General features: G+C 29.7%; 1 long non-coding RNA gene across 1 annotated transcript in view; it reads right to left on the reverse strand.

The window, feature by feature from the left end:
• LOC142327544 (uncharacterized) overlaps positions 1-27,715 on the reverse strand; it is a 181,280-nt gene that overhangs the window by 59,459 nt on the left and 94,106 nt on the right. Inside the window, exon 3 of the long non-coding RNA XR_012757009.1 lies at positions 13,489-13,535. This is a non-coding gene — a long non-coding RNA (uncharacterized LOC142327544). The remainder of the gene's footprint in view (positions 1-13,488; positions 13,536-27,715) is intronic.

Here is a 27,715-nt window from a genome sequence, read left to right on the forward strand (position 1 = left end):
GCATCCCGCGGGGCCGGCTTCCGTGGCCCGAGTGATAGTGTCTCGGCCTTTCATCCGAAGGACCCGACTTCAAATCCCGATTAGGCATGTCATTTTTACACGCTACAATTGATTCATCTCATGTTCTGAAACAATACCTAACGGTGGTTCCAGAGGTTAAAAAAAAAATTCAGGATGGACAGGAAATACAAGTGTGCTTTTGTGGTCCACAAGGGCGGATCGAGCAAATTTTGTGAACTTCTGTTCTTTTGTGGAGTTTGTGGGTAGAAGGATGAGGAAGCAACTTCTCGTTCATTTGATAAGGGCATCGCCACCATCGATGCCTGCATGCAACCAGCGACCCGCGGGCCCGCCGACTACCAAGTTGTGGTTAAGACGTACCTTCGCAGATCTTCTCCGTTCGGTGAAGGGGCTGTTTTCACCGGTGGAAAATGGGGTTCTCTCTGTCCGGCAGAGCCAAGGGAAGGATCTTCACCTCCGAGTTCGGGCGGATAGTAGTGTGGCCGATCAACTGAATAAAGAAATCGCTGAAAAGGTGGAGGAGGGTGCTACCACGGCCGTAGCTGCTAGAGATAGTAAGAGGGTCCACGTCCTGGTAAAAGACATGGATACCCTTACGTGTCAGGACGAGTTTATTCAAGAGCTTCGCAAAGCAATATGTGAGTCGGTCATTATTGACGTCTTATCAATGCGGCCGGGTTACGGCTCCACACTGGTGGTCACGTTGGCAGCGCCGCTCTTCCTGGCGGACAAACTAGTATCTGATGGGCGCGTCCGTATTTGGTGGTGGCCTATCGAGTGATGCGGCGCGCCTCCGATGAACTTTGCTTCCGGTGTTGGAATTCAGGCCACAGGACCAAGTTTTGTTCCGGAGTAGATAGGAATGTCCACTGTTTTACGTGCGGTAAAACAGTTGGGATGTAAGATGGCTTCACCTTCATCTGGAATTGTGTTTTCATAGCAACGCCATGGTATCTTTGAGAGATAGCCTCACTCGGGAGGGGTGGAAGGCTTTCCACCTTCCATCTGTGATGATCGGGTGGGGACTCTCTTAGATGCCATTGGGGGGAAAAAATAAGACCGTAGTCCCGTGGGGGATCCCTCTGGGGCTTTTCCACTAATGTCAAGGTATCAAAACCGGAGTCCTTTTTGGGAACTCCTCACTTGAGGCATAGCAAGCAAAAAGACCGAGTCCCGGCTCCCTGGACAGGAACTTACGTCCTTCCGAGGTAATTTGAGAAGAGGGCACCTCCTGGAGATGAGTTTATACTTAGTCGCGGATCCGACTCTGGGAGGCAGGGAAACAAAAAATGACAATAAAAAATATCTCAGCCTATTTAAAAATGATGAAATATAAATTTTTTGATTGATTACGTACCAAATCTATCACTAGATTTAACTTCAGCTGAAGCCACAATAAAGAATGGTAAAAAATATAATTTTAAATATTTTACGCAAGTAAAAGTGTACGTTTAATTTCGGTTAGTTTAATCAATAAAAATGAATGATTTTGCGTAATTTTCACCGCAGAAAGTCGTGGATAAAAGGTCAAAGTAGAATAATACCAGATAAAATTATTTAAAATTTTTCAGAAACCACTAGTTCAGATAAACTGAGATATTCACAAACCGCACAACAAATATACACTTTTATATTTTTAATAAAGATATATTTTTAATAAAGGTATATATATATATATATATTCATGCGTACGGAATAACTTTTAAGAAAGACGTGTACATATTATGTATATGTTCTATGTATTATGTATCATATTATGTATTATGTATTATGTGTATGTATTTTATATATATATATAAATATATTGACCTGCATTTTTTTTTTTTAATTTGTTTCATTGGAATATATATTACGCCTTGTAAAAATATGGCAGTGAACGAATCTGAAAAACACATTAGAGGTTGAGAGGTGAATAAATCACTCAATGTCAAACCTTCTATTGAAGTGATTTTTAATAAAATTCAACTAGAAGGGAATTTTTGAAATGTAATACCATTGTTTTCTTCTGATACGTTTTGTATACATTTCATGTCTACTCATATTATTTGCTACAAAATATTATAGCAAAAAAATCCCATAAACGAATTCCTAAAATTATAATGTTTTATTAAATTTCTAGTATCAAAGAATTTATTGTTATTCACTAATATTTAATATTAAAAAGTATTATTTTTCGCCAAAAAAATTACATAAAAATTGTTTTTCATATATAGAATAATAATAAATATTACTGATGGTATGTAAATAATTAATTCTGTCTGATATAGAAATATATTTTTAAAAAGAAAAATTAAGAAAGGATAATTATATAACAAAATGGTTTAATTTTAGTAATAACATATTAAAATTGAGATATTAGTTTTTATTTTACATTAATTAATTTTGTTTTTTAAATAAAATACTTATATATATAATAATAAATTAAAAAATATATTTAGTACAGTAAAGGTAATAACTAGAATTATAATAAGTGAAACGTAAAATGTTATATTCTCGTAAGTTGCCAGATATAGTGTATATGCATTGCTAATGATGTTGAACATTGTTTGGATAATAAAGATCTACCAAGGTCAAGCATGAGTTAATTGGAGTTAAGTAGCAATTTATTATTGTATCACATACTACAGGTTAAATTCATTTTTCTTCTTTTTAACCCTATTTTTAATATTCAAACAACATAAAAAACATAAAAAAAGGATATATATTTGCTACTTAATTTAATTTTTTTTTTAAAGAATTTTATTCATTTTATCTAATCCCATTTACTTTTATATAATAATTTACTTTTCACAAATAAGGGAAAAGTGTAATTTGTTTTATTCTTCGCCTAAATATATAATTTTTTTTTTTTTTTCTAATAAGTAAACATGGCAGAGCGAAACATTTATCTCAATACTAGCTAAAAAACAATATTTGCCTTATCATAAAATACATTTAAATACTTTATATCTCTTTATAGACGAAAAATATAATTAGCTATTATTTATTTTATTTGTTCAAGATACATTTTATTCATACGAAAATTTTAAAAGAACCTTAATAGCCAACAACACACGTATCAAGTTTTGTTTAAACAGTATCATATTTTCTTCCTTTTTTCAGATTTTAAATAGTGCAATTTTTTAGATGAATGTATTTCTACAATTTGATCGAACAGTATTTTGAAAACATCAGATATTATCATTAATTCTTATTATTATATTTATTATTTGTTATTTAATGTAAAACTATAATTTTATGGATTTATCTCAATAAAACTGAACAAAAAGAAAAAAACAGAGACTATTTCATTTTCGGACGTTATATTTTAGGAATAATCCTGAATACTTACAACAGGTGTTTCACCCACTATAGTTTTAGCAGTTCTTTGTATCTAGCAGCAGGCTAATTATTCATCAGACATTGATTTTCATTTAACCCTGACTGACAGAATATATAATTAAAGCTAATATTAAAATCTTGATATAAATAATTGTACCCGCAAGTGGATTTGAACCGTGGACCATCAACATTATAAAATAATTGTATTAAAAATTGTATTCTATAACCAACAACAGTTTTGAATGAAACTGAAATTAAAACGTTACAGTATAACATATGATTGATTATCAATGGGAAGAAATGATAAAGAGGGGATATATCATCATTTGTGGCAAGCAAATGGGGAAAGTTTTCTTTGTTGTTTAGCAGATTATAGATAGACCAACTGGGAAACTTTACAAATTATGGACTTCAATAAAATATACTGTAGTTATTTGTAGGTCATTGGAGATTTATTGTTAAAAATCAATAGACTTTTAACACTCAAGGAATCAGATATACAGTAGTTTACGTACTTAAAAAATGTTTATTTTATTTATATTTGAAAATTATAACTTTTAACATCTAATAAATCAAGAGTGAGAGCACAGCGTTAAAATAAATAGAATTATTGGAAGAAGATTGTACACATCAATAATTTCATGATTTTAATGGCTTGCGATGCGTTAATTATTAAAAAATCAAAAATTATTTTAATTTTTCCAAATCACTGAATATGCTGACTTTTCATCAATCTCTTATGTAAAAGAGGGCATTTGATAATTCTATATCATACATTAAAACATACATATATATGTATATATAAAGCAACATTTGTTTTTTCTTTCTTATATATTATAAAGTAATAATACTGAATCAACTGAATAAGAAAACCGAAATCCAGTTTATAATATTTTATTTTTATTTCTTTGCTAAAATATTCGTGTATTTTTATGAAATTCTTTTCTCCTAGCTGAAAAATAATTCAGACCTCTCTTTCTCACAATAAAATTCTGTTTCATACAATTTTTTATTTTTCTCCCACAAATTTTAGTGTTTTTTTTTTTCTTTTTACCGACAAGAACATATTCTCGGAAATATTTCATTTAAAAGTAAAAAGTAGTTGAATTCTATTGTCATGGGATCTGATCTGATTCACCATCTGCTTTCTCCCAACGGTTCCATTCTACGACAATATAAAAAAATAATAATAAAACTAAAACAGTAATGTAATACTTTTATCTTCTACCACAAATTAAGTATTGTGTGTTATTTAACTCAACAAAAAAATCAAAATTCTAACTTATAATTTATAATATATTCTTTTTACATATCCATAGAAAAACAAGCAACATACTTCGTAAACGTCCGATAAATTACACTAATAGAATATATTTACATCTTTGTTATTAGAAAACAGATTTTTATTTGAAAAATTTATATTGAGGTAATTCAACTGATGGTAGAAAGGAAGTCGACTTAATACAAGTTCTTAGTAAACTTATTTCGACCTCAATTAAAATCTTTCGTATCTTATTTTTAAAGAAAATACTAAAACCTAAACCGTCTAATGCCAAAAAGAATTTGGAATTGTATTAACGATAGAATTTATAAAAAATAAAGATAATAATTTGAAGAAAAAACTTTAAGGAAAACATATTTTAAATTTCGAAAGGCTTTCTTCATCTTTGATTATAAACAATTGTTTTTATTGCTTTTCCTTGCTAGGAAATCGTAATAGTTAGAGATATAAAAGATACAAAAAAAAATGACGAACATCAAAACATTCATAAAAGACAAGATGCAGAACGATAAATATCAACAAAATTAAGTATCTAGAAGAAACTATAAACAGAACAGGAATAGCTAACGCGTCAATTGAGAACAGAATATTAAGGCTGGAGAAGCTTAAATTATTTACAACAATAAGATTCTCTCCAATACCGCGAAATTAGATATTATACAACTGTCGCAAGACCAGTAATCTTATCACTGTAACACTACACCTAACCGATCTCGATAAGTTGTTCAAGTTGAAAGAATTTTACTAAAGAAAATTTACAGTCCAAAGGGAACAGAGGAAGAATATGAAATTTAATAAGATCTACCAAAACCAAGAAGATTTAGATAGAGCGATAAGGAAAGTTAGATTTCTTGGGGTGGACTGTAAAGATGGATCCAAACAGAAGAAATAAATAAACCTTTGACAAACTGTGGAACATGAAAAATAAACCAAATTACTTGAAATAGATAGAGGACCTCCGAAGGATAGATTTGAAAGAAGAGGACTGTTGCGATAACTTCCGAAGAATAATTTACAATGTAAAAGTTTGAATATATGAAGAAAATCACCAGATAAGCAAAGGTGAAGCCGTTCCGAAAATATGAGAAACGCATGGAAAAATGAAAAAAGAAGCTAGAAAGAAGTGACTTTGCGTGGTCCTAACATGGTTTTTTCACATAAAAAAAGATAATTTAATTTTTAAATACATTCATTACAATAACTTCTGTTTTAATACAAAAAGAGCTCCCGCTAGCAATTTTTTTTTTCATCCTTAGGAATAAAACTAACAGCAGATTCCAGGAGGTAAGAGTAAAATCATTTTCTAGATAAAGTAGTTTCTGAATCAATTACTTCATTAACATATTACGGAATTTCGAACACGGGTAAACTTTTCAGGTAAAAGATAAAATTTTGGAAAAACCAAGAAAATCGGTATCTTTTAATGTAAAAAGTTTTAAATTAAAAAATTAATTAATAAAGAAAATAATGATTTTTTTAGTAATTTATGTTATATATTCGTATAACCCGAACCAATTATTTTATTTACGAGGGTAAGTCAATTATTATCCGCAATTTAGTTATATTTTTATTAATGTTGGTAGTACTGTCGTGTTGCGTAGATGACGCATGCGTGGTTTAATTGTTGTTATGTCTGCGCAGGTTTGATGCTGTTAGTTCCATTAGCGCTGGCCTGCAGTTAACCATGGCTGCTCCGTTTTCTGTATGCACCAAAGAAGAGCAACGTTCAGTGATCCATTTTTTGTGGTTGGAAGGTGTATCAGGGGCCGAAATTCATCGAAGAAGTTCGGTACAATAGGGGAACAGTGTGTTGCCGCAACGGTCTACGAATGGATTGAAAAATTCAAAAATGGTCGCACCAGTGTTACGCAAGACGAAGGATCCGGACGACCGTTTACCGCCACAAATGAGTAAACCATTGAGCGTGCACGTGACATGGTTTTCTTAGACAGACGAGTAACTATCGATGAAGTGGCACATCGTCTGCAAATTAGTCACGGTTCTGCCTACGAAATCATCCACAACAGACTTGGGTTTCATAAAGTCTCTGCAAGATGGGTCCCAAAACAACTCACACAGTCGCATAAACAAACGCGCTTGGACATCTGTCAAAAACATTTGGATCGCTATGGTAACGAACGAGACATCTTAGACAGAATCATCACTGATGACGAAACATGGATCCATCATTACGAGCCGGAGAGTAAACGGCAGAGTATGGAATGGAAACATCCAAATTCGCCCTGCAAAAAAAAGTTCAACACCCAAACCGTCCGCAGGAAAACTGATGCTTACGGTTTTTGGGACTCACAAGGCCCAGTACTGGAGCATTATGAGGAAAGGGACATGACAATAAACAGTGCGCGTTACAATGAGATACTTACTGCCAAGCTGAAGCCTGCAATTCGAAGCAAACGCCGAGGACTGCTGTCGAAAAGTGTTGTGTTGTTGCACGACAATGCCCGTCCACACACTGCTGAAACGCTCCAGAAACTCAACTTTGAAGTTCTGGCTCATCCTCCGTATAGTCCTGATCTTGCCCCTTCTGACTACCGCTTGTTTGGTCCACTCAAAAAGGCATTAAGGGGCCGTCGATTTACCTCGGACGAAACAGTGAAAGAAGCGGTGCATTCCTGGCTCGCAGCTCAACCGAAAACCTTCTTTTATGAGGGCATCAGGAAGCTTGTGCAACGTTGGACCAAGTACGTTGAAATGCAAGGGGCTATGTTGAAAAATGATGTACATAAGTTTCCTATTTGTATTGCAATAAAATTTATAACTACATTGCGGATAATAATTGACTTAACCTCGTATTCCTAAGATACGATAAGCAGGTAATTCTTCTAAGAGAAGCAGGTAAAAACAAGCTTTATGAAAAACAGCTCTTTCCGTTGGACGTCAAAAAAAAACACGCTATACTATAAATTTTACGATTCCATTTCAATGTTTCCGATACGTGTATCCGTAATGACATTAAAAAACTACTGGACTGATTTACGCGCGGGGAAAAAAGGGAGAAAGGGAAAAATCAAAAAAGGTAAAATGAAAGAAGGGATAATGGTTAAAAGAAAAAAGGGAACAATGGGAAAAAGGAAATCGAAAGGAGTAAGAAGAAAGAAGAAAAAAATGGGAAAGGTGAAAAGGGGTTGAGAGAAAGAGAAATAAGGAAGAAAAGGGGAACGGGAGAAAAGGGGGAAATTGGTGAAATGGGGGAAATAAAAGGTACTATGGAAAAAATAAAAATGGGAAAAAGGGTAAAGTGAAGGGGGAAAGAGGGAATGGGTAAAAATGAAAGTTTTAATTTTGTGAAGTTCCGTAATGTTCATTTTGTTAATGTTTTATGAAACTTTAACTTGCGTTCATTTAATCTATATATATATATATATATATATATATATATATTTATACATATATATACGTATATATATATATATATATATATATATACATAAAATCTAGCAATAGCGAAGCATTGCCGGGTCTGCTAGTAATAATAATAAAACAAAATAACTAATAATTTCCATCACTACTACAAATAGTTAGGTCAACCGAAATTATTTCATTTTATTACCACTGTATTTAATTTTTCAAATTTATTTAATATTTTAGGTCGTAAATTCCTTGATGTAATACATTTTTAAAAAACTAAACTATTTAAAGTATTCCGAAAAATGTTATTCTAACTCCTAGTGCCCTCATTTTAAAAAAATTAAGCCGTTTCCATACTTTAATATTATCCTGCAGATCTACAATTTTTTTTTTTTTTTTTTTAATCTAGTTAACCGATGTTCTTTATTTTCGTTTAATATTCATTAAATTCTCTTTTGCACCTTCAAAGAATGCTAAATTTTCTGATATCCTTACATCATAAGCTTTTATGTATAAAGGTTGTTTTTTTCCGTTTCATTGTTATTCTGCTCAAAAGAAACTGTATATCCAGTTCATTTCTGAACTGAATGATGTTCTTCATGATTTTCAGTTTAGTTTTATCTAGTCCCAGTACTTAAAACCATTCCTGAAATAACTGATTTGAAAAAAAAAGTAGATCAGTAATATGACTATTCTAGCTAAATTAAAATTACATGTACCTTATTTTACATTCAACTGACTTTAACTAAGATCATGAAGCAAAATTTCCGTGAACAAAAAAATCAAGTCAAGGAAACTTTTATTAGCACATTTTTTATTAGTTTAATAACGTATAATAATTTTTATTTGCATTCGTTCATTTGTAAGATAATATAATATTGTCTTATATTACAATTTCTTTAACTTTTTTACACATTTATATTACAGGTGTAGAAAAAGAGAAAGAATTAATTAAATGTAGATTAACAAAATAAAATATATTCATCATCTAAATGAGAATAAAAAGCATAGGATTGGTACATTTTATTTTACCACCATTATTTATGCTACACGCGTTATATATTTGTATATTTTAGGAAGATACCTGAGGAAACAGAAAATAAAAAAGGATTATTGATTAGCAAAGGTATAAACGATAATATACGGGAATGAAAAAGAAAGAGGATTTTCCTAAGTCTACGTTATTTTGAATGAATAGAAACAAAAATAATACATTGAGAATTATCACGCCCGGAGTATTTGTTGTCCATTTGTGATTTGGAACGTAACATACAGAAAAAGGCAGATGAACATGTAATTCTGGACAAAATATATACACCCACACACTTCTGAAACATATACGTACACGAACCTAAGTAACGTACGATTTGTTCTCGTAATACAGTAATGCAATCAGTCGGCTACGCCACGTAGCCTCCTACACATCGGTACTCTTCATCCACTGACTCACTGACTACATTGTCTAGCTGATTACATCTCTCCCTTGTTAATAATACTCTGTCCTTTTCCAACTTTCCTATTATATTACTGTTTCACTGACAATCTATCTTTCTGCTAAGTTATTTTCTTTTTTATTTCAACAATTTTAACTTCATTAAAATGTCTCTGGAAGTTTAGTTTAATAAAATATTATACGTTCTTTTAAAATTGGATTAAACCGGTTACAAATTACGAAACGTAATCGTTCTGATATCAATTATTAATATGAATAAAATAAAAATAAAGGCGTTGCCTTAACAAGTACATGAACAATAAAAGTAATCAACTAATGTATTGCTTAATATTAGAAAAATAAAAAAATAAAAAACTATTTTACTAACGAAGCAAATATATATATATTTATTTATTTATCTATTTGTAGAGTAGAGATAGGCTTACGCCCACTTACAGTTACCGATGATAATGAAATTTGTAGCCTTTGCAAACTGGCATGCCCGACCGGGATTCAAACCCGGGACATCCAGATGAAAGGCCGAGACGCTATCTCTCTGCCACAGAGATCGACGAGAAAGAATTAAGAATATTGTTTAGGAAAAAAAATTTCTCTATACATTCAAAGGTAGAATTTAATTTTTCTCTTTTTTTACAATTTGCAATATAATTATGTCATCATACAATTATTAACATTATGACATCATACAAGTCAAATCAAATCCTTCCCAAGCGAGTCCAAAAACGATCTATAATTTAGAACGAAATAAGAAGCATCCAGTTTGTACTAATTCGGTGTATTTTTAAATTGAATAGGGCTTATTGTTAAAGTTTATTGAGTAACCAAATTATTTCAGTATGATGAATTTTCATATAAATTTAAATACGTTGGAATAATTAAAGAAACAAATGTCAACAGCGGAAAAACTATTTAACGGAGTTTTTTTTTATTGTTTTACTTACAATTAGTTTCCGGAGCAATGAAAACTATAACTAAATTGTACAAAGATACCCAGTGGTGATATCTTCCAAGATAATATAAAGAGTTATATAAAGTACAGTACAATAAAACGTATATCGAATAAAAAAATAACTATGCGTAACAAAGTACAAGCAATTCGATAATTAACTGTTAAGATCAAAAGCTAAAATGGTAACATAACATAGATATTGAGAAAAAAAATTAAATGGTTAACAAAACCGAACAAGCAATTGAGCATAGAAAAAAATTATCACAAGTCATATATGGAAAACAAAAAAGACTTATAACAAATTAATACTGGTCATATAGAAAACAAAGTTAAAACCACGAAACTTAAACAATTCATAAACTACAAGGCAAACGAATTCATATTACTAAATTAAAATAATTTATAAATGTATCAGCAAATATGTCATTAACAAAACGATGATACTCAACGCACAACGGCCTCTAGAACCAATAAATGCAGCCTCTTCAGTCGTCTCACATCTTCACTATTATCCAAAAAGTTAACAGACAAATGGTTTTCGTACGTGTTAAGATTAAGTGCATACTTTGAACTTATCCGGTGAATTTCTTCATTATTTGACGGCATCCCTAGATAATCGTGAATCTCCTTGTTCTTCACAGACCATGCCGCCATGGTCCAAAACGTTCCTCAGCACTTTGTTCTGGAACCTTTAAATGATTTCGATCTTGCTATGCTTGCCGTATCCCAAACTTGTATCCCGTAGGCCCATATTGCCTTTAAAAACGTCCTATACAACAGTTTTTTTTATTTAACGATATCACGGACCTTCTTCCTAATAAACTGTTCAACCGTCTAAGCTTAATATTTAATTCTTTTCTTTTCTCTTACATGATTTTTCCATGTTAGGCGGTGGTCTAAATGATGTCCTAGGTATCGTACGTCATCCGAATGATGGATGTATACTCGTGGGAAAACTACCTTATCATCAGAATAAAATAAAATGGAATTGTTTGATATTCAATTTGTATTACACTAGACGTAGTAAATATGAGTTCTAATTACTATAATATATGTCTATGTCTACGTCTACTATGTCTGTTCTAGTTACTATAATCTCTTTTGATTATCTCAAAATTCCAATCCCCTTGAAACATAAACCGTGAAATATTAGCGTGCTGGGATAATCTTTCTACTTTTTGAAAGTGTAAAACCTGCCAAAATTTATTTGCGGATGTTAAAGCAGTACATTAAACGCTTATTAACTGGAAAATTTAATAAGAGAATTACAGGAAGAGTTGAAATCAATCAAAACAGATGTCGCCATAACAGAAGACTGGTTTCGACTGAACCTTTGAAAAAATTGCCTTAATGATCTTATTTGCAAGGAAAGACATACAAAAATCTGGAAATTGCTGAAATTTGTAATACAAGTATCCTCAAATTCATGGCATTATCTCAAAGGCTAAGCTGAATTTGTGAAAGGTGTTAAAGGTCAAAGAAGTTAACATTTTTACAGAAATTAAACAACAGTTTTTTCGGAAGGTAAATGCTTTAACTTAGATCGCATAATAGCTTTTGAAGAACACGGCTTCATTATTTTCAGCCGAAATCTAAACATCAGAATATGGAATGGAAACGTCCAAGTTCATCAGAGAGGGAAAAATTCAGAACCAAGCGCCAGCCGGTTATGTTAACGGGATTTTGGGACTATAAACTTCCAATATATTACAATTATTTGCAGCAATCAACAGGTAGAAACTACTATTGTGACATGCTCTAAAATAAAGTTTAAACAGCAATAAAGAGAGAACATTCCAGTTATAACACACTTGTCCCCATACCGCAGAAAAGAAACGAGAAGTTAATCAAAAATCGGGTTGGGAGGGGTTATCATATCTACTTTACAGTCACGATCAAGTATCTAACATTTTTTTGAACTTTCAAAGAGTTTCACGTGGTTCCAAGTTCGGCTACAAGGAGTGGATGAAGAATACAGTGCTCAGTGACCAAGATGAACAATTCTTTATTACTGAAATTAGAAAGCTCATGGAAAGATTGGAAAAGTGTCTAAAGGTAGCTGGATATTAAGTTGAAAAGTATTCAAACCAACATATTGAATAAATAATATTTTCTCTACAGTCATTTGATTCTTTAATTATTATTGAACAACTTCGTATACTACCCTCGTTTTTAAGTACATATCTCAATTTTTATAAGGTATGTAAACTCAGATTTAGTATATAAATAGGCCAAACCATTGTAACAGTAGTTTGTCCTTTTATTTTCAGGTACGCTCTAACAGCCTTACTTAAAATTTTCTTTAATCTAATCCACTTATAGAATTAGATTCGTTTATTATGCGCCCCCCCCCCCCATGTTATATTTTCATAGTGAAATTGGGACTTTTCTTAATTTCCATATCCACATCTTCAAATCCAAATTTAAATTAACTAAAAAAATACTCCATAATATAAACTATAATAACACTTAATTAAAGGCTTGATTATTAACATACTCAAGTAACCTCAAATAAAAATCTAGAATATTATTATTCTATCCGGGATTAAGACTAAGACCAGTAAGTAGCTTCTAAGTAGCTCTATAATGAGGGAACCTGTAGCTTATTAGATCTCTGGATTGTCAGACGATGATGTATAATTAATTACAACCTAAAAACTGAATGGTAATCATCAATCCACTTTAAGTAATCAAGAGTTGTAATAAATTAGTCCAGCTTGACCTAAACGGAAAGCAACGTATTTAATGTGTTCAATAAACAAAAGCTAATTTTAAAATATAAAATTAATTAATTCATAAATAAAACAAATACTTATATTAGTAATAAAATATATATATATATTTATACCAATTTAAATGGAAGAATCTCTTTGTTCTATTAAACTGTTTTGTTATATTTATTTCGCTCAGAGAAAAAATTGTTATAAAAATACGTCATATTAATAACAGTGATATATTTACCCATATAAAGAGAATGTTTCGAATGAAAAATATAGAGAAGGAAAATGTTCCAAAAAAGTTTTATACTGAAAAATTAATTTTGCTAATTAACAGGCAAAACTTTTTGTATAAAAAAAAACATATTATACTTACATAATTCTCATGTAGATCTGTAAATATCGGTAACATTCAACGACTTCCTAAAAAAAAAAAAAAAAAATCTGCAATTGCCATTCATAGATTACAGTAATAAAAATAATGACAAAGAAATTTTTCGTTTAATACTAATTCAATATTAAATCGAATTACTGAGCAAGTCTTAATTTCTTTCAAATTTCCATTACACACACGCGCGCGCGTGTCTCACACACACACACAACATAAGCATATAAGACGAATAATTAGTCTAATAATAAAATTAATTGGAATCATCATTAACTATAAAAAAGTATTATATAAAAAAATACATATAATTCAGCTAAAATCTAGGAGTATTATACAGATTATTGGATCAAAGGATAAAATTGTTTTGGATGATTAATCAACTGGATCTGCTCCTACAACAGTTATGAATATATATATATATATATATATGTTTTTTTCAATTAATTTTATTTATAAGGAACAATTCAAGAACAAGGTCATTAGCGATCAGATCACTTCCTTTTATAAAAAAAAATCAAACAATTTATAAGGCGTATAACAAACATTTTAATCAATGAAAAAAAAATAAATGACAAAATGACATTTAAAGATAAATTCTAAATAATTAGTAATAGGAAAAATTTACAACTTATGTTTTGTGTAACCTTAAATTAATTATAAGTTAAGGTTGGTAATTTTAAAACCCCCCTACTAAGTTACTAACTATCTGTCAACTTCCATAATTTATTCTACAAAAAGTGGTTTAAAAGTCTACACAATGTAAATCCCAATATTAACACTAATTATTTTTGGGAGAGCGAAATCAAAATATTTAATCAAATAAATGTTTGCGTTAGCGGGATATTGTAATCACTATGACAAAAGGAAAATAGGTTAAAATAATAAAATTTGCAAATTACTTCTATCAATGGACAAAACAATTAAATCTAAAATGTTTGTGACAAAAAATCACAAATTACCGTAAATTAATTTTTTTCTAAGACTTCCTTAGATACAATAAATTTATTTTTACTTACTTCAATCAAATTTTTTATTTTTATTCATTTTACAAATGGTATATAATCCATAAAATGGAATATGATTTTTAAATTTTAAAAAAAATATTGAAATATTAGAAAACAGTTACTTACAAGTAACTGGTACTTATTTCTGATAATCTGGTACTTATTTGTAAGAAAATGGAAATATTTAAATTTATTTTATTTAACGTAAATCTATTTCTATTATTTTTGTAATATTTTCATTTGATTGATTCGAATCATTCAGTTCAAACCCAGCTCAAACAATGATAGAGGCTCACAGTTCATTAATTCAATTCATTAAAGTTTATGTTTCAACCGGCAAATCTCCATTATTAGTTATATATAGCCTACGACACATCCGGTAACGTAAGGCTTCCAACGCGGCTTATATCTAAATCGGTTCAGCTGTTGAGCGCTATGGTGGAACAAACATATATACACCCTAAATGCACTGCACTCCTTTTTGGGCACTCTTGTAATAAATACAACGATAACAGAACACAATTCACCAGAAATCACAAAATCTTTTATTGTTTAAGTTATAAAATGATGAATATATGATGTGGATATAACAAAGGCAAAATTATATAAGAAAGGAGATAGCTTTTGTTAGAAAAAAGACTTGTTAGTATCGAACATAAATGTAGAATTTAGAAGGAAATTTTTATAACTTGTTATTCTGTATGGAGAGTAGGAAAACCAACAAAACAAATTATAAGCTTTTAAACACAGCATTACAAGAAAATGTTGAAAATTAGATTGGTTGATTATGTAGAAAATACACAGGTTTAGAATAAATTAGAAAGGAGAGAGAATGGAGGAGTAATTTGTATAATGTAGGTTGACTGGTGGCACCCAAATTTAGTTTATTTGGTTCTAGAAGAAAATTTAAAAAGTAAAAATAGTAAAAAAGGCAAAAATTAAAATATGTTACAGAAATAATTCAAATGCATATGACAGATAAACAGATTAGAATGGAATCAGACTAGTTAAACTACTAAAAACAAAAAAAAATGTTTTAAATGTTCATTAACAGTATTCGTTTCGTTTGTATTTTTTCACAGAAATAAAACTTTGCGACTACTAATAAAATATTACCCAAGTTACGCTGCGAATTTAATAGTATTACGCGTTTTTTCTTTTAAATGTAAAACTTTTTTTTTCTTTCATTTGGGCCACCTAAGGATCACGATGAATAGCATTAAATTTCCTGTCCTTCCAACATTTAATCATTCTTTCTCGGTGATTTTTTTTTTATTTCTACAGTCCATGCTACGCTTTTTAAGATATTATTTTCCTCTGGAAACTTAACTTCTGAAATCAACGTTCTGAAAAGCGATATGTCCAGTATATATGTTCTTTTTATATCTTAAGCAATTTAATAATATCTTTCTCGACTTCTTGAAACCATTTCGTTTTAGTTTTCCTGTTAAAAGTTAAATATTTGTTTTGTTTATCTATTTTTTTCCATTCTGTACACTTGATCGTAAAATTTTAATCTTCTTTTTCTCAAAAGATAATCCTCTCCCAATCTTTGTAAAGGTCTTTCTCCTTTCTAAGTTTCTAGATTGATTCCTCTAAAATCTGACCGTACATTTTTCCTAGTATCTTTCTTTCCACTTTTCTATTTTTTTTTTTTTAAAGAAATTCAAGTATTCAGATCAAACAAAGTTGCAAGTAAAATTACTGTCTTATGGTGGCTAATAGCATTTCTCGATATTGCTTTTTTATTATAAATTTGCTGTTACATAATATAGTTCTTCCATTTTTTGTACTCTTGCTTTCATACTTTCTACTTCTAAAACATTAGGAGTGATTATTTTTCAAGGTATTTAAATTTAGATGTTCTTTTAATGTTTTTATTAGGAGATATTTTAATTACACTGACTGAGCTTTTTTGTGTTGGAAATCCATTTGGTTTTTCGTAGATAGTAATTCTATTTTATTTGCACATTTTTGTAATTCTACTTGTTTAGTTTTCCTTTTTCGGAGTTGTTTGCAAAGATTACCAAATCGTCCGCAAAAGCAAGATGATCGGTCGCAGAAATTTATTTTTAGTATCAAATTTACAATTCATAAATATTTAACTTTTTAACCTTCCTAATCTATTCTCTTACAACATTTTCCACAGCCCAATTAAACAATATTGGGAAGAGACCATCCTTGTCACACATCAGTTTCAATTTCAAAAGGATGAGAAATATAATTTAGTTTTAAATCCTCTTAGTGGGTTAATTCAGATTTTGTTTCGAAATCCAGAGTTAAAAAAATCATTTTTAACATTCCTTTGAGTTATATTAATGCCCTTACACACCAAAAATCGATTTATCTATAAAACTGATGATACTTTATGGAAAAGAATCCTACTCACTTACAATATCCACTAATAAATGTATAACTAAATAGTACAATCTTTTCAAAAATGTATGGATTGCTGTTAATAAAATTTAATAACTGCATTTAATACAAAATTACAACTCAGAAAATAATTATTTTTCCGAATTACAACTACCATTAACATTTACTCGTATTTTAATAATACTTGCGCTTTATTATTCCCTGTTGCTATAAATTCCCATCTTAAAAATAATTTCCTTGTACATCTTACATGTTGTTTATTCACAATGATATTAATTCTAAGTAACATGAAAATATATTTCAAATAATTAATGACGCGTCATCACAGCGGATGTATTCATCTGTGCATTGTGCATTCTACTAGTTTTTTTATAGTTAATTCTACTTTTTTTTATTTTTATAAAAATAAGGAATGAACGCATTTAAAATTAAAGACTTGACATAAAGAAATTTTTCTTTCTAGTTTAAATGTATTTTGTTTTTACAATAATACATATTTTATATATATTATTACCAGATAATCATATAATGTATCTGTTTTTATCATTGGAAATTATAAAAACTGAACTTTTTTATAAAAATTCACGTAATTACAAATTCCATATACAACTAACCAGTTACACATTACCGCTTTTGCGTGTATTTACAGCCTACAGAACGACCTTTGGTTTTATGGATACTTATTAATAATGTTATTCAATGAATCTATTGTACATCTAAACCTTAATGTTTATTTCTAACAAGATTTTTTACTTCCTTGTAGGAAGTAAAGTAAGTATTATGATCCTGAAAAATTTTGGTTTTCAGATTTCAACGGAAATATCCATTTTGACTGGTTTCCGCATGACGTCTGTACGTATGTATGTATCTCGCATAACTCAGAAAAATTTGCTGTAGGATGTTAAATTTTTGGATTTAGGACTGTTTTAACATATATTTGTGCATCTTCCCTTTTGATTGCAATCGACATAACCAAAAGTGTCCAAAAAAGCCCAAAATCAAAAAAAAATTGGATTTTGGTATTTTTCTTAACTGCAGCAATAAGTCCTTATTGAGAGTTTTACAAATCCGTATTATAAGTTGTACTTATTTTTATTGGTTCCAAAGTTATAGCCAAATAAAAATTTAATTAATGAAATATTTGGATCTTACAAGGGGAAGACACATTGGTTCGAATCAGACTTCATCTCCTTTTTTTAAAATATATTGATTTATTAATAATTATTAACCTCTGATTGTAAAAAGATTTTTACGATAAATCATAATTCAATAACAATATAAAAACAATATGAAAAATATCAGAAATTATTAATGAATAAAATTTTATGTACTTTAAAATTGTGTATATGTAATTTAATAGGCGTACAAAGAAGTCATGTGATGTCCACATCAGATTTTTCGTTAGTTCAATGTTATAAATTAAAAAAATAATTGAAAAAAATTTATAGGAAGAACTGGATGCATAATCAAATTTTTTTTAAATATTTGTAGTCGGTAATCGTATAAAATGGTTAAAATAATTTTTTTCTTATATTTATATAATTATTAATTCAACAATCTTACCTGAAATATTAAGTGAGAGTAAAAGTCCCTTTAGTACTCTTTAAATAAATGTAAGTCTTATATGAATCTAAAATTATGTTTTTTAAATTAATGTAACTATCAATAAAAACGAAACATTAGAAGGTTACTAAATTTTATAGCAATATTTATTATCATGTAGACTGAAACAAATGCATAAATAAAAATAATACGATTCTAAATTATAATTTTCAATTAATATTAAATAAACAGATGTTTCACCAAATTTGATGTAAACATTACATAACTTCCTTGTACGTCTATTAAATTACATACACATATTTTTAAAAGTACATACAATTTTATTTCTCAAATAACTTCTAATTTTTTGTTTCATATTTTTTTTTTTTTTATTACAATTATTTATTGTATTTTTTTACGATCAGAGGTTAATAATTGTTAATAAATCAATATGTTTAAATTAAAAATAAATTTAATAAAATAAATAAATAAATAAGTCGGATTCAAACCGATGTGTCTTCCCCTAAAATCCAAATATTTCATTAATTAAAATTTTATTTGGCTATAACTCTGGAACTAATGAAAATAAGTACGGCTTATGATATATCGTTGAAAAGCTCTCAATGAATTCTTATTACTGCAGTTAGGAAAAAGACCAAAATCAGATTTTTTATTTTTTTTTATTTTGGACTTTTTTAAACACTTTTTGGTCCAGTCGATTGCAATCAAAAGGGCAACTACACAACTAGACGTTACAGCAGTCCTAAATCCACAATTTTAATATCCTACGGCTAATCATTTTTGAATTATGCGAGATACATACGTACGTATTTACATAGTACGTATGTACAAATGTCACAACTGAACTAGTCAAAATGGATTCAGGAATGGTCAAAATAGATATTTCCGGTGAAATCTGAAAACCAAAATTTTCGCGATCACAATACTTCCTTTACTTTGTACAAGGTAGGAAAAATATAAAAAATTATTGAAATCCCATTTGGAAAACAAGAAACGGTGTATAGCGTAAATTAAATCGTCAAATGAGTAGAATTATCGTTTACATTTTTAATGTGATGTACAGGTGGATTTAGAATAAACTGTAAATAATTTTGAGGTGATTTATTTGATTGCATCATTACTGCATTTTTACAACTGGGATTAAATAAATTTTATTCAGAAGTTGTCAGTTTAAGTCCTAACCAGTTACCTAATTGTAACCAAAAAGATAACTTTATATTACAATGAATCATACTAATTATTATAAATAAATATAAACCGTAAGCAACATAAAAATAATAATATCATTAATCATGGACTACTATTACAATACTGGAGACTACAATATAATATATCAAAAATACAGTTTGAAAAATAATGACGTTGCTTCACAGCCTGCACGCTCGTTATAAAGAATTTCTGCGTGAAAAGTGGACAAAATAAATTGGATACTTTCATCGAAAAGTCCAAAATATCATTTTCAGATAAATGTCCTCTACTTCATGTTACAATCCTACGCATCCGAGACGAAGTGTCGTTAAAACCAACAGTTGTTGCTTTAAGAATAATATTACTAATAATAAAATTGATGTCTTGTTCTCTTAGCAATAGATACAAAAAAATTAAACAATTTTAAAATGATTTTTTTTATAATATTGATTAAATTATTTTATTATGCAATACATTTTATTTATTTTTTATTAGATATTTATATGTGTATATCCATGTTTAAAAAAAAATATGAGGTGTTTATTAATTTTGGATTCTCTACCAAAACTAAACACAAAAATTAAAACAAATTTCCGTTTTGATCATTTTTTATTTTATTTGTATGTTCAGGATGTATTTTAACAAAAAATTTCAGAAACGAAAATATAATTTGGAAGTAGTTTCTTTGATTTTTGAATTTTTTAATTCGATAAGGTATTCCATGAGTCAATCTCTTTCAAACAAAACTCTGTTTCTGGATTTACTAGATGAAGATTAAACTAAAAATTTCTAGTAATGAAAATGAAAGAAAATAGAATTTTAAAAAACTTTCTTCGAATTATTTTAACATTTTAAAGGAGTTCCTTTCCCTAACCGGTGGATAATTATTTGTTAGTTAACATTTAGAATATATTTTATTTAAAACATTTCATGACGATAAAGCAAATAATACTTGAGAGAATTTTTATTCAGAAATGTTTTTTTTTTAATATTGACAGATTAATTTCCTTTCCAAATAATTGATAAAAAAAACCCCAAGAAACACAGTTTAATTCAGATTGTGAAAATATAAATTAAACTAAAGAAATAATTCATAAACTTAAGTCACTAATAAAAAGTTTTACTTTTTTTGTTTTAACTTATAAAATAGTTTCTAAAATATTATTTTAAATAATATAAGAAAATTATAAACAATTATATGAAAAGTTACTTTAAAAAAAATAAAACTATATGAAAAAAAACCGCAAATTTTCTTTTTATAATACAGTACATTTTTATTTATATCTTTCACTTGTTAAAATATAATTCAGTGACAGCAGTGGTAAATTTTATTTAAGTGCAGTATACAAAGTCGACAAGAAACGTAATAGCGTGTATTATACGTAACTATAATCACGTGATTAAATCTCTATAAACTCTTTGAATATTAAGAAGGAAAAATAAAACATAATTAACAGCAATGTAAAATCGTGCAATATAAGTTAAAATATAAGACATAAAACGCAAGCTTAGTGTCGTGAAAAAAAAAGTAAAATATTCCTAGGTAAGAATGTCAGCAAAACTAGTTTCCTTGAATAGTTCATAATTAAAGAGAAATATTTAAAGAAAAAAATAGGCTAGCCTTTTAAATGTACACATAGTTTACTAAAAAAAATATCCACGTTATGTTTTTTTTTATAAAAACCTTTTTTACCTTTTTTGATAAAAGGTAAAAAAAAAAAACTAACGTCATAAATTGCTCTGAAACCACGGTACATGCTGAAAACATATTACAGATATTAAGTTGTAAATCAAAAAGATAATTAGTTATATTTTTTTTTTTTTTTGTCTTCAGTCATTTGACTGGTTTGATGCAGCTCTCCAAGATTCCCTATCTAGTGCTAGTCGTTTCATTTCAGTATACCCTCTACATCCTACATCCCTAACAATTTGTTTTACATATTCCAAACGTGGCCTGCCTACACAATTTTTTCCTTCTACCTGTCCTTCCAATATTAAAGCGACTATTCCAGGATGCCTTAGTATGTGGCCTATAAGTCTGTCTCTTCTTTTAAGTATATTTTTCCAAATGCTTCTTTCTTCATCTATTTGCCGCAATACCTCCTCATTTGTCACTTTATCCACCCATCTGATTTTTAACATTCTCCTATAGCACCACATTTCAAAAGCTTCTAACCTTTTCTTCTCAGATACTCCGATCGTCCAAGTTTCACTTCCATATAAAGCGACACTCCAAACATACACTTTCAAAAATCTTTTCCTGACATTTAAATTAATTTTTGATGTAAACAACTTATATTTCTTACTGAAGGCTCGTTTAGCTTGTGCTATTCGGCATTTTATATCGCTCCTGCTTCGTCCATCTTTAGTAATTCTACTTCCCAAATAACAAAATTCTTCTACCTCCATAATCTTTTCTCCTCCTATTTTCACATTCAGTGGTCCATCTTTGTTATTTCTACTACATTTCATTACTTTTGTTTTGTTCTTGTTTATTTTCATGCGATAGTTCTTGCGTAGGACTTCATCTATGCCGTTCATTGTTTCTTCTAAATCCTTTTTATTCTCGGCTAGAATTACTATATCATCAGCAAATCGTAGCATCTTTATCTTTTCACCTTGTACTGTTACTCCGAATCTAAATTGTTCTTTAACATCATTAACTGCTAGTTCCATGTAAAGATTAAAAAGTAACGGAGATAGGGAACATCCTTGTCGGACTCCCTTTCTTATTATGGCTTCTTTCTTATGTTCTTCAATTGCTACTGTTGCTGTTTGGTTCCTGTACATGTTAGCAATTGTTCTTCTATCTCTGTATTTGAACCCTAATTTTTTTAAAATGCTGAACATTTTATTCCAGTCTACGTTATCGAATGCCTTTTCTAGGTCTATAAACGCCAAGTATGTTGGTTTGTTTTTCTTTAATCTTCCTTCTACTATTAATCTGAGGCCTAAAATTGCTTCCCTTGTCCCTATACTTTTCCTGAAACCAAATTGGTCTTCTCCTAACACTTCCTCCACTCTCCTCTCAATTCTTCTGTATAGAATTCTAGTTAAGATTTTTGATGCATGACTAGTTAAACTAATTGTTCTGTATTCTTCACATTTATCTGCCCCTGATTTCTTTGGTATCATTACTATAACACTTTTTTTGAAGTCTGACGGAAATTCCCCTTTTTCATAAATATTACACACCAGTTTGTATAATCTATCAATCGCCTCCTCCCCTGCACTGCGCAGTAATTCTACAGGTATTCCGTCTATTCCAGGAGCCTTTCTGCCATTTAAATCTTTTAATGCTCTCTTAAATTCAGATCTCAGTATTGTTTCTCCCATTTCATCCTCCTCAACTTCCTCTTCTTCCTCTATAAAACCATTTTCTAATTCATTTCCTCCGTATAACTCTTCAATATATTCCACCCATCTATCGACTTTACCTTTCGTATTATATATAGGTGTACCATCTTTGTTTAACACATTATTAGATTTTAATTTATGTACCCCAAAATTTTCCTTAACTTTCCTGTATGCTCCGTCTATTTTACCAATGTTCATTTCTCTTTCCACTTCTGAACACTTTTCTTTAATCCACTCTTCTTTCGCCAGTTTGCACTTCCTGTTTATAGCATTTCTTAATTGCCGATAGTTCCTTTTACTTTCTTCATCACTAGCATTCTTATATTTTCTACGTTCATCCATCAGCTGCAATATATCGTCTGAAACCCAAGGTTTTCTACCAGTTCTCTTTATTCCGCCTAAGTTTGCTTCTGCTGATTTAAGAATTTCCTTTTTAACATTCTCCCATTCTTCTTCTACATTTTCTACCTTATCTTTTTTACTCAGACCTCTTGCGATGTCCTCCTCAAAAATCTTCTTTACCTCCTCTTCCTCAAGCTTCTCTAAATTCCACCGATTCATCTGACACCTTTTCTTCAGGTTTTTAAACCCCAATCTACATTTCATTATCACCAAATTATGGTCGCTATCAATGTCTGCTCCAGGGTAAGTTTTGCAGTCCACGAGTTGATTTCTAAATCTTTGCTTAACCATGACATAATCTATCTGATACCTTGCAGTATCGCCTGGCTTTTTCCAAGTGTATATTCTTCTATTATGATTTTTAAATTGGGTGTTGGCAATTACTAAATTATAAGTTATTACTAAATTAATTAGTTATATATGAACAAAAAAGATTTAATTAAATAGAAATGAAATCTTAAAGGATTGTTTTTTTGTAAATTTTAGAGCGGTTAAGTAAGAACTGAAAACATTCAAAAATGATGATGGACCTGATGTTACTGTATTAATGAAAAGTGTACAGATAAACATCATTTGTTACTTCCATATTTCATAACAAAATGCCGAACGGGTTCGGAATTTTTTGATTAAATATTATATAGGGAAAGTCAAATGGTGTGTTACATAACCCTTTTAATAAAAACAATACACCAAAAATCACTGCGTTTTTTAATCTTCTCTGAGTGGAAATGTAATTTTTTTCTTTTACTAAAACAGTAGTACATCAACAAATTAGTAGTACACCAATTTTTAAAATCCAAAATGTTAAATCCCTGCTCACTAGAAACTTAAAACATTTAAACCTAACAAATTTTAATCAGTAACTTTAACAAAAGAAGTAAAACTATTAAAGAATGGCTTTCAAAAATGTATTTTTATAACTGACAAAATCCTACTATTTGTTTTTTTAAACGTCTCAGTTCATTTTTTTAGAATAAATTTACAGTAAAACCACATATTGGTTTATAGTATTTGTTGATTGTAGCGAGATTATTTTATGTTACAGAGAGGAAAGGAACTGAGCATTTATTTATGTATTATTTACGAATGATCTCACACAATAATTAAATAAAATATATTATACCAATATAAAATAGAATGAACATTATTTATTATTACTTTGCATATGTAGAATAATTAATTTGATTGAAATTTATATATACAATAAATTATTCTTCAGTTACAATAAGGCTGAAATGTTTATGCTTAGTGGGATTATGTACGCCAAAGGATTCTAGAGACTATTCTTAAGGAAACTTAATTTTGTTTTCCGATAGCTTTTTAGCAAATAGAGGAAAAGAAATCTGTTACATTATATATTTATTTGGTTCATTGCAACATCGTTAATTAACTATGAATTTATCGTGAGTAATGATAATCTGATCTTCCGACTGATGTTACATTAGAATTATAGAATATTGTAAAATATGAAATCTGAAAAAATGTCTTGAGATAAGCCTTTAAACGTAGGTAGATACATCATTTCTTTCTCGTATACCCGTTTCCTTATTTTATCCCTTTCTGTTCACTGGAGTTCTGTGGGTTAAATGTACTGTAGACAAACGTCCACTGAATCCGTACAAAGAGTGTGAGGCTTTACTGCTAAACTGCGGAAAAAGTACCGTGACGCGTAGGTATAAAAACAAATTAGATTGATTATAAGAGAGTAACGAGCGGGTAGAAGTTAGATATAAATATAACTTGTAGAAATCTATTGTAGAAAACCGATCTGGAACACAAAACATCTCGTCTTTAATTTTTTCCAGTACGAAATTGAATCTAATCATCATCGTGCAAGAAAGAAAGTGTCGTTTCAGTAAACATAAAAAGTTTTACTATCAGAGAGATTTCTGTGACCGCACAGTTCGCGCATCCTTTCTTGTCTTTTTTTCTTTTATACCCCGTACTTAATAAAAACATTTTCAGAAAAAATAATTAAGATTAATACTACAGTACATTACGATTTGTACTCTGCACAACGATATTTCAAATGTACAACGAATAAAATGTGATACATTAAGTCAAAACTTAGGACGCGTAGTTTTCGCACAGATCGGAAGGAGTGAGGGAAATAATACTATTGCAGCATCAGAGAGGGGTGAAACATACACATGCGATTGACTGAACTGAACACTGCTTTGTATGGAATAATGGTCCAACCTCCTCAAAATCTTATATATTCCCACTACACCCGCTCATTAACAGCAAAACATATCCAGAGGCAAGCAAAATTAACTCCTGCGCATCGACTAAGCATACTTACAAAACTTAGGCTCTTAGGCATGCCGCGCTACTCCGAGCTCAGTGTGTTTTGGCGCCGATTTGGATTACGATCCCCTATCTATACTTTAGTATCGCTACCCAGAGTTATTCATTTTCACCCATTCTTCATGATTTCTATTCAATATTATAAAAAAAAAAACAAAAATTTGTCTGTGGTTAAGATACTTATCGGTAAAATTCGGATTCCTAATCGTTTCCAATTCAAAATATTTCTTCCAGTTAGGCATTTAAAAATATCTTTATTATATAACACAAAAAATGATTTTACTCCTCTAATTCCTATTGTATAAAACAAATTCGTTCATTTTCTGACTTCTTTGTACCAGGAGTTTTTCAAATTCTACTTAATTATACATTGCTTTTGTTACCTTAAAAAAATGAAAACTGCCTTTTTTGCAGCTAATAAGGAAACGGGAGAGAAAAAAATATTTCATATTTTTTAAACAGTAGTTTTATGAAAACTAAAATCCTCTTATATTTCACGTGTCCCTCTTTTCCCTTTTTTTAATTCACTCTTCCACTTCTTTTCCCTTTTTCTTCCTCTTAATATCCGTACTATCTTTTTTAATATTTTTTTTTCTAACAGCATTAATACTCGTTTATCCTAAACTGAATTTTTTGTTATATTTTAATAATCCCTTTTTATTTGTTCCATTCCATTTTAATAAATTGAAAAGCATGATTACGATCAAAAACCTGCCATAAAACGCTTTACATAAAATTTAAACTTGTTTAGATTAAAATAATGCGTTTCGTATGTTATTTATATATATATTTGTTTTCCCACGCGCGCTTGGTGTAAAAGAATATGTAATAAAAATATTAAAAAATAATTATTAAAACTAGTACTTTTAACACCATTTATACAATGAAAACAGATTCAAAATAATAATTATTAAAAACTATTATCGTTTTTAGCAAACCTAATGCACATCGTACATTTAGCTTTAAAAACATCCCGTTTTTATAATCAAATCAAATAATTATCATATTTAATTAATTTTAAGGTCCTGTTAAAAATAATAACTTATATCAAATCTAATGTGAAAAAAAGAAATAAACGTTAAATATTTAAGAGATTTTTTTTGGAGTAAAGCTTTATTTACAATCAGTTTCTCGTACTAAACAGAAAAATCGTAAGTAATTAAATCATTTCAAAATGGCTTTGACTGAGTTATTTATAGTGATTTTTTTCAAAAATAATTCTGCGTACATGGAGATATATGTCCAATGAATGAAAAACATAAAAATTACGAGAAAAAGATACTGGTCTATGAAAGGAACACATTATAAATCAATAAATTTTAAATCATACTGATGAAAGAATAAATAATAACTGCCGAAATAAATTATTACACATTACACATTATCCCCTAGATCCAAGACGTGGAGACCTTTCTTGCATCTAACATCTTCACTACTATCTAGCAAGTTCACAAGACAAGATGGCAACATAGCAAGATGGTTAACATGGCTGTTCAGCGGTAGTTTATATCGTATCCTAAAGCGTTAAATTTCTTCATGCACGTACCACATTCCCATTCACGGACTTCCTAACAAACCAATAGGAACGGGGGGGGGGGGTAGATGTGGCGACCGGAAGTGTCACAAGGCGAGTGTCTTCCCCTACGGGGTTGGGATGTTCCTTACAAACCAAACAAGTCAGCAGGGGTATGAGTTATAAAGTTGAGTTCACTAAGGGAACTAGGAATAAATTTCGTTGTTGCGAACAACATTTTTGGTGGTATGTTATTTATTAAATTTCCTCTAATTATGAGACATTTACTCACAAATTGATTCTTAAAGTGTAGAACTAGGCGCATGGATTCATGCTTCCGCGAACTCGGTTAGCTAGTTCATAGGGAAACGAAGTAGGACAGTCAAGATTGTCCGAAAGAAGCCTACACCGAAGACGAAGGCTGAGTCAATAATTCACTGACGCAAATCTCTACCGAGGCATTTACATCGGTGGCATTTTAACGAGGCCTAGCTTATTACTGTGA

Source organism: Lycorma delicatula, chromosome 7 (genome assembly GCF_047948215.1).
Source record: "Lycorma delicatula isolate Av1 chromosome 7, ASM4794821v1, whole genome shotgun sequence".
Classification (NCBI taxonomy): Eukaryota; Metazoa; Arthropoda; class Insecta; order Hemiptera; family Fulgoridae; genus Lycorma; species Lycorma delicatula.